At 42.7% G+C, this 14,922-nt stretch overlaps 1 long non-coding RNA gene across 1 annotated transcript; it reads right to left on the bottom strand.

The window, feature by feature from the left end:
* Positions 1 to 1,074: 1,074 nt before the first annotated feature.
* LOC142740031 (uncharacterized) lies at positions 1,075 to 2,652 on the bottom strand. Its single transcript, XR_012880620.1, has 3 exons — positions 2,574 to 2,652; positions 2,431 to 2,479; positions 1,075 to 1,943 (listed from the first exon to the last, which is right to left on the bottom strand). It is a non-coding gene; the product is annotated as an uncharacterized LOC142740031 (long non-coding RNA).
* Between the last annotated feature and the right edge of the window lie 12,270 nt (positions 2,653 to 14,922).

Raw genomic sequence — 14,922 nt, 5'->3', positions numbered from 1 at the left:
GATCTAATTCATTTTTCAATTCGTTCTGTTCTTCAAGCATTATGTTGCACTTTATACACTTTTATTATTTTTTTGTTTAGGGCTAATGCAATTGATCATTTTAAACCTTTGTAAAAGCTTGAAATCTTTATTAAAAGTGAAAATGTCAACAGCATTTCAACTATTGAACTTTGTTTGTGTTCCGACCGTCAACACTCCTGCCGTTTAACCCCTTCTGCTTTGGCCACTATTGACCTTCCTGAGGAGCCTCATTTGTAAAATCTGACATATTACCACCGAAAGTGCAACAAGTTCTGAATTGTCTTTTATCAGCAATTTCTCACATTTTTATTCCGTGAGAATAAAACTCCACATTTTTTTGTTAACAAATTCGGATTTGCAGTTCTTTTTCTCATTTCCACAAGGACTAAAGGAGAAAAAGCATTACAAAATTCTGAAAGACATTTTTTCCCAGTATCAAAAAAATACCCCCCGTGTGATCATAAACAGGTGTTAGGACACACGGCAGGGCTTGTAACGCAAACGCTAAGATGCAGCGATCGATTACGATCGCTGCATCAAAGGTGTTCATGGCAGGGATTGGAGCTACAGGGGTTAATGGCAGGGATCCACCGTTACAGGTGGATGTCAGCTTTAACATACAGCTGACATCCACCGCTGATGACGCCGGCTCAGCCCCCTCGACTGCGCAATTTCTTCAGTAGAAAAAAATGAAACCTGCCGGAACGTTGACAGACGGAAACCATTATCAATGTTTCCTTCACCATTGATATCAATGGCGATGCAAACGGAAGATAATGTTTCACACTGGCTTTCCGTTGCGGGGTTCCACGATGGAAACCTCCGACGGAACCCCTCAACGGAAAGCCAACACTGATGTGAACAGGCCCTTAGTGTAAGGTAACGTGTACTCTTTTGTTTAATCTTGATACACCATATTAGACTTTAAAAAAACAAACAAATGTACAACACTAAACTCGTATTTTTCGTACACAATTTCAGAAAAGAAACATTACACCTAATAGTAATAATAGACTTGACACAGTTCATGTTATTTTAATATTTTAATCTGAATCTGTCATACTGGTATCTTGGGGTAGATAGTCTTCATCTTTATAGCCATCATTTTTATCCAGAATAGCATCACTTTCTGTGTCAATGCTTTCTTCTAGTATCCCAAAAGCTTCTTCAATAGGAGAAAGTGGTATGATGTCTTGAAAGTTGATGTCGTCTTCTTGAAAGTCGCAAGTCTCTTTTGTCTCAATCTGTATAAGTGCCTTTTTTTTTTGGGGAGAAGAGAATTCAGAGCTACTTACCGTTTTTGGGCTGCTTGTTTTTTGAAAATTTGGGTTAGATTTTAAAGTTATTGGAGAGAGAGAAAGAACATCACTGTTACTTGAAATTTCTCTCGATGTATCTGTTCCAGAGATGTAAAAAATCATCGCATTTAATAGGGTGTAATCTGTTTGAGTAGACACAGAACACTGCTTTGGATGACACTCAGAGAGACTTTCTTTGCAAAAATCGTCCAAGGCAAGATCTTCACTGGTCGAGGTACCAGCAACGGCATGATCAAATGGTCTCTTCATTTTTTTCTTCTTTCTGTCCTTCTTCAGGGTCTCTTCTATGTAACACTTACCCTCTGGAATTTGTTGGAAAATGGTAGGCAGTGCATCTTGACGGAGTGTTTGGCAATGTTTGGTTTCCTTATAACAATCTTGGCTGAAATGTAGTGAGCACATGCGGAATTTTTGGCACTTATCTTCAATTATTGTTTGTATCATTTTGTTGATGTCTGTAAAATTCTGACCAGTTTGATTTAGCCATTGTTGTATGCGTTGTGGATCCTTTGGAAAGGAATGCAAGCGGATAGCTATGCTTTGATCCTTTCTGCCTGTCTTACTCAGGCAATTGCTAATAACGCATGAAGGCATTGTATTTATCTGTAATCGCAAAAAAAAGAAAATTGACTGAAATCTATTGAAAAAAAAACCATCAAATTAAGCCGCATGCACACGACCGTAAAAACACCCGTTATTGCGGGTCGTAATTCCGACCCGCAATAACGGGCCCATAGACTTCTGTTAGTCACGGGTATCTTCCCGTTTTCTCACGGGAAGGTGCCCGTGCCGTTAAAAAAATATAACATGTTCTATTTTTTAATTTTACGGGCCGTGCTGCTATACTTTATAATGGGAGCACGGCTCGGAAAAACGACCGGCTGCCCGTGGCCGCCCGTGCTGGTAATTAAGATTCGTAATTACCAGCACGGTCGTGTGCATGAGGCCACAAACGGTTAGTTGTAAGAAAGACACTTACCAACGTTTAAGAAAAATAAGTTAACGTTTTTACCTTGGTAAGTTGATTGGTTGACATGTGCGATGTTATCTGTTTCAGTATTGCATTCAAAATTGTTTAGAATATACTTACCAAGGCCACAACACATGAACGAATGTACGTCCTAAGATTTATTGATTGCCTAGTGTACAAAATTAATATAACAATTAAAAAATGTTTGATACGTTTTCCAACGTTTTAATGTAGCCTCAAATTTTTTTAAAACTAGTACTTACCTATTTTTTATCTTTTGTAAGTTTCAAACTAAGATAGAAAATGTGATTTGCTGTACTTCAAGTAAGCAGAATCCAAGCTGGAAAAAGGGACACAATGTAACATTTCAGTACATGACATAACTACATAACCAAGAATGCAATGCAAGACATCACTACATAACCAAGAATGCAATGCAAGACATCACTACATAACCAAGAATGCAATGCAAGACATCACTACATAACCAAGAATGCAATGCAACACATCACTACATAACCAGCAATGCAATGCAACACATCACTACATAACCAAGAATGCAATGCAAGACATCACTACATAACCAGCAATGCAATGCAAGACATCACTACATAACCAGCAATGCAATGCAACACATCACTACATAACCAGCAATGCAATGCAACACATCACTACATAACCAGCAATGCAATGCAACACATCACTACATAACCAGCAATGCAATGCAACACATCACTACATAACCAGCAATGCAATACAACACATCACTACATAACCAGCAATGCAATGCAACACATCACTACATAACCAAGAATGCAATGCAACACATCACTACATAACCAGCAATGCAATGCAACACATCACTACATAACCAGCAATGCAATGCAACACATCACTACATAACCAAGAATGCAATGCAACACATCACTACATAACCAGCAATGCAATGCAACACATCACTACATAACCAGCAATGCAATGCAACACATCACTACATAACCAAGAATGCAATGCAACACATCACTACATAACCAGCAATGCAATGCAAGACATCACTACATAACCAGCAATGCAATGCAACACATCACTACATAACCAGCAATGCAATGCAACACATCACTACATAACCAGCAATGCAATGCAACACATCACTACATAACCAGCAATGCAATGCAACACATCACTACATAACCAGCAATGCAATACAACACATCACTACATAACCAGCAATGCAATGCAACACATCACTACATAACCAAGAATGCAATGCAACACATCACTACATAACCAGCAATGCAATGCAACACATCACTACATAACCAGCAATGCAATGCAACACATCACTACATAACCAAGAATGCAATGCAACACATCACTACATAACCAGCAATGCAATGCAACACATCACTACATAACCAGCAATGCAATGCAACACATCACTACATAACCAGCAATGCAATGCAACACATCACTACATAACCAGCAATGCAATGCAACACATCACTACATAACCAGCAATGCAATGCAACACATCACTACATAACCAGCAATGCAATGCAACACATCACTACATAACCAGCAATGCAAGACATCACTACATAACCAGCAATGCAATGCAACACATCACTACATAACCAGCAATGCAATGCAACACATCACTACATAACCAAGAATGCAATGCAACACATCACTACATAACCAGCAATGCAATGCAAGACATCACTACATAACCAGCAATGCAATGCAACACATCACTACATAACCAGCAATGCAATGCAACACATCACTACATAACCAGCAATGCAATGCAACACATCACTACATAACCAGCAATGCAATGCAACACATCACTACATAACCAGCAATGCAATACAACACATCACTACATAACCAGCAATGCAATGCAACACATCACTACATAACCAAGAATGCAATGCAACACATCACTACATAACCAGCAATGCAATGCAACACATCACTACATAACCAGCAATGCAATGCAACACATCACTACATAACCAAGAATGCAATGCAACACATCACTACATAACCAGCAATGCAATGCAACACATCACTACATAACCAGCAATGCAATGCAACACATCACTACATAACCAGCAATGCAATGCAACACATCACTACATAACCAGCAATGCAATGCAACACATCACTACATAACCAGCAATGCAATGCAACACATCACTACATAACCAGCAATGCAATGCAACACATCACTACATAACCAGCAATGCAAGACATCACTACATAACCAGCAATGCAATGCAACACATCACTACATAACCAGCAATGCAAGACATCACTACATAACCAGCAATGCAATGCAACACATCACTACATAACCAGCAATGCAATGCAACACATCACTACATAACCAGCAATGCATAATATATAGGCCTATACACATCTAGGCAAGCATACTATAGAATTTACACAGGGAAAATCAACATGAATGAACATTTGAACAAAAATGAACTTCAAGACTTAGAGTTACATACCTGAAAAACTGTGGTTGATGTTGTGTCCAGGAAGGAAACGATGTCCAGCGTCCTGCGTCCTCTTTCGTTGCTGGAAAACATTTATTATGATGGATACAATACGACGAGGGGGGTGTGTACCCGCGCGGCGCATGCGCAGTTAAATATTTCAGGATGAATGAAGCAGGGAAGTGTGGTGAGGCACGCATGCGCGAGATGTGAACCGAGAGTTCGGCAATTAGGGCTGTACAGGCAGAGTACGTGGGTGGAGTCAAGATCGTGAGTCACAAAGCTAAAATGAATTAGCATAAAAGGCGGGAAAACGTTTAATGGCTATATTTCGGGCAAGAAGAAGAGGAAGGGAGAGAAGAACACATCAATGCACGATGGACAGCAGCGGGCACTACAGGGTCAGGACGTTTTAAAAGGTAAGATGGTGATGACAGGATCCCTTTAACCCCTTCAGGACACAGCCGATGTTTTAAAATCTGACATGTGTCACTTTATGTGGTAATAACTCCGGAATGCTTTTACCTATCCAAGGGATTCTGAGACAGTTTTCTGGTGACATGTTGTACTTTATGATAGTGGAAAAATTTGGTCGATAAATTCAATATTTTTTAGTGAAAAACACCAAAATGTAGAGAAAATTAGAAAAATTTGCATTTTTCCAAATTTAAATGTATCTGCTTGTAAAACAGATAGTAATACCACACAAAATAGTCACTAGTTACCATTTCCCATATGTATACTTTATGTTTGCATTGTTTTTTAAACATCATTTTATTTTTCTAGGACGTTACAAGGCTTAGAACTTTAGCAGCAATTTCTCACATTTTCAAGAAATTTTCAAAAGGCTAATTTTACAGGGACCAGTTTAGTTCTGAAGTGGTTTTGAGGGCCTTATATATTAGAAACCCCCTATAAATCACCCCATTTTAAAAACTGCACCCCTCAAAGTATTCAAAACAGCATTCAGAAAGTATTTGAACCCTTTAGGCTTTTCACAGGAAATAAAGCAAAGTAGAGGGCAAATTTACATTCTTTTTTTTTGCCGAAATTAATTTGTAATAAAAAAAATTCTGTAACACAGAAGGTTTTACCAGAGGACCGCAACTCAATATTTATTGCCCAGGTCCTGCAGTTTTTAGGAATATCCCACATGTGGCCCTAGTGTCCTAAAATACCGGCCTCAGAAGCAAAAGAGCACCTAGTGGATTTTGGGGCCTGCTTATTTTTAGATTATATTTTAGGCACCATGTCGGGTTTGAAGAGGTCTTGTGGTGCCAAAACAGTGGAAACTTCCCAAAAAAGACCCCATTTTGGAAACTAGACCCCTCAAGGAATTTATCTAGGGGTATAGTTAGCACTTTGACCCCACAAGTATTTTGCTATATTTATTGGAGTTAGTCTGTGAAAAAGAATATCTACTTTTTTTCTGAAAAAACATAGAAATTTGTAATATTTACAAGGAATAAAGAAGAAAATGTACCCCAACATTTGTAAAGCATCTTCTCCCGATTACGGAAATACCCCATATGTGGTAATAAACTGATGTTTGGATACACCGCAGGGCTGAGAAGCGAGGGAGCGCCATTTGGATTTTGGAGCGCAGATTTTGCTGGATTGGTTTTTAGTGCCATGTCGCGATTGCAACGCCCTGGAGGGAACAAAATAGTGGAAACACCCCAAAAGTGACCCCATTTGGGAAACTACACCTCTCAAGGAATTTTTCTAGGGGTATAGTAAGCATTTCTACCACACAGGTTTTTTGCAGAATTTAGTAGAATTAGTCCTTGAAAATAAATATAATCATTTTTGTCCACTAAAATGTTGAATTATTTCATTTTCACAAGGGCTAAAGGAGAAAAAGTCGCCCTAAATTTGTAACGCAATCTCTCCCGAGTATGACAATACCCCATATGTGGTAATAATTAATTTTTTTTAATAGAAATTAATTAACCTTTGCAGGACTGATCCTTTTTTGCTTTTCCATTTTAGTTTTTTACTCCCCGCCTTCCAAACGCTATAACTTTTTTATTTTTCCATAAATTGAGCGGTGTGAGGGCTTATTTTTGACAGGACGAGCTGTAGTTCTATTGGTACCATTTTTTGGTACATACAACTTTTTGATCACTTTTTATTACATTTTATTTTGAGCTTTGATGACCAAAAAACAGTAATTTTGGCGTTTTAAATTCTTTATTTCTTACGGCGTTCATAATGCGCTATAAATGACAATTTTACTTTATTCTGTGGGTCGGTATGATTACGGCGATACCATATGTATATAGGTTTCTTTATGTTTTGCGCAATAAAGTCACCATATTCCGAGAGCCGTAACTTTTTTATTTTTCAGTCAAAAAAGCTGTGTAAGGCCTTGTTTTTTGCGGGACGGGTTCTAGTTTTTATTGGTACTATTTTCAGTTAGATGCGACTTTTTGATCAGTTTTTATTCTATATTTTGGGAGGGGTGGTGACCAAAAAATAGTGATTCTGGCATTGTTTTTAGTTTGTTTGTTTTTGCAGCGTCCACCGTGCGGTAAAAATAACATTATAGTTTTATAGATTGTGTCGTTACGAACGCGGTGATACCAAATATGTGTACTGTTTTTTAACGTTTTCATTTTTTTCCTATAATAAGAGATTTATTATAGGAAAAAAAAATCTTTTATTTTTACACTTTTGTAAAACATTTTTATTAACTTTTTTTACTTTTTTCTTTAATTTTTACACTTTCTTTTTTTACCTGCAGCTCTGTTCGCTGCTAGAATACATTACACTACCTAGGTAGAGTAACGTATTCCAATTGTCAGTGTGACGTCACAGTCACTCTGACAGTTAATCTACGAGGACCAGCCTCATAGGCTTCCATACATGGCAGACCCGGAGGCCGTTGTCTGGCCCCCGGGTGCCATCACAAGCATCAGCAGCCCCCACAATTGTATGGGGGCTGCTAATGCGCTACAAACCCCCTACATGCGGAGATCGCAATCGAGCTCCGCATTTAACGGGTTAATTGCCGAAATCAGCAGCAATGAGCCGCTGATCGGCAACAGTGGAGTATCAGCTGTCAGGGACAGCTGACGTCCCCGTTCCCGATGCACACTGTTACAGACACTGTCGCCGACAGTGTGCATCGCGAACGGCAGTGACGTCCTGTGACTGGCAGGAAGTCTATCAGGAGGCTGGTCCTGATAAGCTTCCATACATGGCAGACACGGAGGCCATTACTTGGCCTCCGGTCGCCATGCTAGCCATCTGCAAACCTCACGATTTCATTGTGAGGTCTGCCGATGTGCTAGAGTCCCCTAAATTGTGGCGACTGCAATCAATCACTGCAATTAAGGGGTTAATTGCCGAAATCAGCGGAAATAAGCCGCTGATCGGCATACAGTGGCGTGTCAGCTTTCAGGGACAGCTGGCCTCCTGGTTCCCGATGCACACTATCGCCCACAGTGTGCACCGGGAACTGCGCAGTAACTGTACGTCCCCGTTCGCTAAGACACTGGCCATCCGGACGTACAGTTGCGTCGTGGTGCACCTAGGAGTTAATATTATAATGTTTATGGTGGGAATACCCCTTCAATGACAAAATTCGTTGCTTCCTTAATGGGTTAAAAGTAAGGTAGACATTCTTAAAATGTACTGGATAGCCTCTAAAGTGGCATACACTTTATCTAGTCTGGAAGAATATTTAGACACTATAGACTTCCCCACTTTCGATAGGAAGAACGTAAATCTCTTAGAAGCAGATTTAACCATAGAAGAAATTACTGCATCTATTGGCTCCTTTCCGGATCAGAAAACTCCTGGTCTAGGTGGACTCCCTATTGAATGGTATAAAACGCATGTGGAATTAATTGCTACTCAACCTTTTTCATTCTTTGTGTGATGAGGCAACCCCCCCTTTTATGAGATGCTCTTATAGTTCTGATCCCCAAACCGCATAAAGACCATAGAGAGTGTGGATCTTATCGGCCCATTTCGCTTCTCAATTGTGATGTTAAAATTCTAGCTAAGATTCTGCGTTTACAGGTTACATCTCACATCATTCACCCAGACCAATCTGGCTTTCTCAGTCGAAGACATTAACCTATGCAGACTGTTCACTAACCTCTCATCTACTTCTAATCCCTATGGATCCCAGATTAATGGCTCCTTGGACTTGGAGAAAGCATTTGACTCGGTAGAATGGCCAAATCTGTGGTCTGTACTAAGTAAATTTGGATTTGAGATTTATCCAATGGATACGTCTTTAGTACTCACAACATATAGCAAGTGTCAAAACTAATTGCCATATTAGAACCTCTCTCACCATTCCGCATGGGAATACGGTCCTCTATTTCTCTCCCTCACGTTAATGCCGTTCCCACTGGCATGGGTGCACTTTCCCTATGTGGTTACTTTCATGAATCCCTCCAGGAGACAAACTTGAGTGGTCGCCATTAGCATAGCTAGCGGGGGTGGGGGGGCAAGGATGCGGTGGCCCCGGGCCCACTGAGATAGTGGGGCCCAGGGCCGGTCCCCCAGCGGTGGTGTCCCGGTTTCAGCTGTATCTGCGTCCTCAGGACACAGATACTGTTGAATTCAATGCTGGAGCACAGAGCGGACAGCTCCTTGCTCCAGCATTCACTGTGATATGCCAGCTCCAGCTGTGAGTGGCTCAAGGCAGATGTAGTGACATCATCGCGCCTGTTTGCGCAGAGCCACATGCTGCACAAAGCAGAGGAGCAGAGGGATCTCCTCCACTCGTCGTGGTAACAGGGATAGGTAAAAAAAAAAATTATTATTTTTTATTAGGCACTATACTGTGTGGTGGCAACTATGGGGGTATTATACTGGGTATGGGGGGTCACAATAAGGAAGTTTACTATATTTGGGCAGCTTTGGAGGAATTATACCGTATGGAGCAGCTATGGGGGCATTATACTGTATGAGGGCACTTATGGGGGCATTATACTGTATGGAGCAGCTATAGGGGCATTATACTGTATGAGGGCACTTATGGGGGCATTATACTGTATGGAGCAGCTATAGGGGCATTATACTGTATGAGGGCACTTGTGGGGGCATTATACTGTGTGGGGGAAGATATGGGGCATTATGCGGTACAGGGGCATCTATGGGGGCATTATACTGTATGGGGGCATTATACTGTACGGGGCAGCTATGGGGGCATTATACTGTGTGTGGGCAGCTATGGGGCATTATGCTGTATGTGGGTAGCTAATGTGCATTATACTGTGTGGGGCAGCTATGGGGGATTATACTGTATGTGGGCAGCTATGGCGCATTATACTGTGTAAGAGGCACTATATGGGCATTATACTGTGTGGGGACAGCTATAGGGGCATTACACTGTGGGGACAGCTATAGGGGCATTATACTGTGGGGACAGCTATAGGGACATTATACTGTGTGGGGATGGCTATAGGGGCATTATACTGTGTGGGGACAGCAATAGGGGCACTATTTTGTGTGGGGAGGCACTGTAGGGGTGTTATAATGTGTGGGGCAACCATAAGGGCATTATCCTGTGTGGGGGCAGCTATATGGGCATTATACTGTGTGGGGGCAACTAAGGGGTCATTATACTATTTGGGGGGCACTAAGGGTTCATTATACTATGTGGGGGCAGTTATGGGAGCATTATTCTGTGTGGAGGCAACAATAGGGGCATTATCCTGTGTGGGGGCAGCTTTAGGGGCATTATACTATGTGAAGGCCACTAAGGGGTCATTATACTATGTGGGGGGGGGGCACTAAGGGGTCATTATACTATGAGGGGGCAGCTATAGAGGCATTATCCTGTGTGGGGGCAGCTATGGGAGCATTATGCCATGTGAAGCACACTAAGGGGTCATTATACTGTGTGGGGGGCCCACTCAGATGTGTCCCCCCCCCTGTGATAAATCCCTAGCTATGCCTCTGGTGGTCAATCACAGTCGCTGCTGATGTGCCTCACTGTGTGACGTTATTGGACCTGAGCCGACAGCGGAGTAGTGTGTTTGAACCAGATTTTAAACCTCTGTATGCGTGATCAGAAAGGAGCATGCTTCACAGCTCTGAACCGTCTCTTATGATATACACTATATGGACAAATTTATTTGGACATACCTTTTAATCATTAAATTCAGGTGTTTCATTCAGTCCCATTGCCACAGGTGTATAACATCAAGTACCTAGCCATGCAGTCTGCCTTTACAAAAATTTGTGAAAGAATGGGTCGTTCTAAAGAGTTCACTGAATTTGAGTGTGGTACAGTAATTCAATGCCACCGTTACAAAAACTGAGTTAGTGAAATTAATTCCCTTCTAGATATTCCATGATCAACTGTGATTTTTGTTTTAACCCCTTACCCCACCAGGACGCACCGGTACGTCCTGTATTGCAGTGCTTTAAGGCACCGGGACGTACCGGTGCGTCCTGGCTAAAACTGTCACCCTGTCAAAGGACAGGGAGATTGAACTGTGCCGTCAACTGTTTATGACAGTTGATCGGCACAGTAAGACAGAAGGGGACCAATCACAGCGGTCCCCGGCCGGCGATTGCAGTGATTGGTCAGTCACAGCTCCCTGAGAAGGTGTATGTGATGGCACTGGCTCAGAAGCTGAGCCAGCGCCATCACCACCGGGTATCACCTGTCTGACACCCCACTGTAACGGCCAGGACCGGAGCTAGGCTCCGATCCGGCCAATTAACTCCTTAGATGCAGCGATCAAAGCGATCGCTGCATCGAAGTGTCTTCTAGCCTGTCGGCAACCATGATGGTTGCCACGGGCGCGGGTGTCAGCTGTTTGTCACAGCTGACATCATGCTCTAACGGCCAGGACCGGAGCTAGGCTCCGATCCGGCTGATTAACCCCTTAGATCGCACCCTATGGTTGCTAATGGCAACCATCGGCACCCGCGGGTGTTCAGATGGTTGCTATGGCAACCATAGACTAACAATCGCTTCCTAGTACGGAAGCCTATTAAGTCCCGCCGGGAGGCGAAGCCTAAGGCTGGGTTCACACACCCTATTTACGGACGTAATTCGGGCGTTTTAACCTCGAATTACGTCCAAAAATACGGCACCAAAGCGTCGGCAAACATCTTGTAGGAGGCACTACAGCGGTCGGTACGCAATGAACGAGACGCACCTTCTTTTGTGCAACTTCTTTACTTCAGCGAGCAGGTAACAATAAATTCTCTTCTATGGAGCAGACAGGAATCCTGAGGTTGAGGACTTCGATCCTGCTGGAAGTCCCCCGGAGAGAGGTTGTGCCTGACCCCACGTTGCCGGCTTGGCTAAGGACACACCGCTGTCAGTCACGGCAGGAGCTACCCGCTACTGGCAGCCTACCCTAGGGTAAGAGTCACACTCTCGGCCCACGGGTCGCGTCATGGGAATCAGCGACTAATGTACCTCGCGGGTCCTTGCGGAGCTATCCTCTACCTTTCATGCCAAACCCTCTCTCTCCTCAGTCGGTGGTCCGAACGGTGGACCCCCTAGGACGCAACTGAACTGGCGGGCTGACGCTAAGGTTTACACAAAGTCCAGCTAATAGTCCAATGAAGTCCCGTCAACCCGACCGTTCCTTCTGTCTGCTCCTGTTCCAACAATATTCATCAACAACCGTTCCATGCAAGTACTACAGGCGGTGATTCATCAACAACAGTTCCATGCAAGGGTTACAGGCGGTGATTCATCAACAACAGTTTCATGCAAGGGTTACAGTGGGTTACACTCTGGAGGACACGCAGGGACACTGGCGCGGTTAATGAGAAAGCAAGACTGCCCTGCCCTTGGGCCTAGCTCAGGATGAGTTGTTTGTCCCTTTTAGGACTAGTCTTCTGTGCATACGGTGGCGGTATTTAGCGAGGGACGTCACTCCTGGGAACAGTCACTGGCTATGACAAAGGGGCACTTTCTCTAAGACGGGACTCTAGCTCCTGGTCAGGGGTCTTAAGGTCTGGGATCGGTACCTGTGGCTGTTGGCACACTCCTTGTGCTCCGGCCGGTCCTCTGTCCTTCTGAATGGCTGCGGAAGAAGCACACATGCTGTTCTCTCTCTTCTTCCTGCAAAGGCTGCAGTGGGGAGCCCACGTGTTGTCAGGCTCCTGCTTTCTCTCTCTCCAAGCGACCTTCCCTGCAGCTCTCACTTCCCCTGTCCGGACACCTGTCCTGCGCTCTCTCTCCTCTTGTCCGGGCACTTGCTCTGCTATCCCTCTCCTCTCTCTTCTTCACTCGCCGGCACCCTCCTCATTTGAATGGGCTTTACGATGTACTGTGCCAACGGTCATTTTTTTTACGTGCCGCTGTCAAAAGACGGCACGTAAGAAAGACGACCGCGTCAAAGAAGTGCCTGTCACTTCTTGAGACGTAATTGGAGCCGTTTTCCATTGACACCATGGAAAAACAGCTCCAATTACGTCCGTAATGGATGCAGCGAAAAGCACCTGCACTTGCCATTACGTCTGAAATGCCGGAGCTGTTTTCTCCTGAAAACAGCTCCGTAATTTCAGCCGTAACGGAGGCTGCCGTGTGAACATACCCTAATAGGCTTGCTGTCAGTGAATAGCTGACAGCTCTAATACACTGCACTATGTACGTAGTGCAGTGTATTAGAATAGCGATCAGGGCTTCATGCCTTCAAGTTCCCTAGTGGGACAAAAAAAAAAGTTACAACGAGTTAATAAAAATGTTGTAAAAAAAAGTAAGTTTCATGTTAAAACATACTATAACAGCCTTTTTTCCATTAATAAGTCTTTTATAATAGGAAAAAACGAACAACATAAAAAAAAAGTACACATATGTGGTATCCCTGCGTCTGTAATGACCCAAACTATAAAAATATCACGTTATTTTACCCGCACGGTGAACACCGTAAGAAAATTAAGTAAAAAATTATTCCAGAATCGCTGTTTGTTAGTCACTACCCCTCGCAAAACAGAATAAAAAAAAGTTATCTAGAAGTTGCATGTACCACAAAATTATACCATTAAAAACTGCAGTCCGTCCCGCAAAAAACAAGCCCTCCAACACCTTTTTTGACGTAAAAATAAAAAAAGTTATGGCTCTCAGAATATGGTGACACAAAAAATAAATTTGAAACAAAAAGGATTTTATTGTGCAAACGCTGTCGTAATCGTACCAACCCGCAGAATAAAGTAAAACTGTCATTCATAGAGCATGGCGAACGCCGTAAAAAAAAAAACCAAAAAAACATCAGAATTGCTGGTTGGTCACCTTGCTTGCCAAAAAAATGAAATAAAATGTTATAAAAAAATCCCATGTACCCCAAAATGGTACCAATGAAATCTACAGATTGCAACTCAGCAAATAAGCCCTCACACAGCTCCGGTGAAGAAAAAATAAAGAAGTTCTGGCTCTCAGAATATAGCAACGCTAAATGTGCAGTGTCCAAAAGTGGATAACATCTGGCACCATTTATCAATGCAACACTGGCCACAGATCTATGAAATATTATTTACCCATTATTCCCTCTTATTATGCCCTGATGTAACCCGCACAGATTACATATGCCCCCACATTCTAAACTGAAATACCAGCAAAACCCCAAACAAAACTACCACTAAGCAAAATCTGTGCTCCAAAAGCCAAATGGCGCTCCCTCCCTTCTGAGCCCCGCAGCATGCGCAAACAGCAGTTTACCTCCACATATATGGCATCGCCCAACCCCGGGAGAACCCTCTTAACAGTTTGAGGTATTTGTCTTCAGTGGCACGAACTGGGCACAACATATTGTGCACTAAAATGGCATAGACCTGTGGAAATTTGCAAATTTCACTTTGCACCATCCACTGAGAATTCATTTCTAATAGAAAAAAAAAAACTGTGGTCAAAATGCTCACTACACCCCTTAATAAAATGCCTTCATGGGTGCAGTTTCCAAAATGGGGGTCACTACTTGGGGATTTGCTTTACTATTTGACCCCAGAGCCCTGCCACTGTGGGCTAATGCTGCGAAAATCACCAAAATAGGCCTCACATGCGACTTTCACTCCTAAGCCTTGTCATATGTCCAGTCAAATGATAAATGCCTTGAGGGGTGTAGTTTAAAAAAATGGGGTCACTTCTCAGGGATTTACACTCTACTCTGGTACCTAA

Source organism: Rhinoderma darwinii, chromosome 1, assembly GCF_050947455.1.
Source record: "Rhinoderma darwinii isolate aRhiDar2 chromosome 1, aRhiDar2.hap1, whole genome shotgun sequence".
NCBI classification, from domain to species: domain Eukaryota; kingdom Metazoa; phylum Chordata; class Amphibia; order Anura; family Rhinodermatidae; genus Rhinoderma; species Rhinoderma darwinii.
The sequence above is the reverse complement of the archived record's forward strand: the minus strand, read 5'-3'. Positions and strand labels throughout refer to the sequence as shown.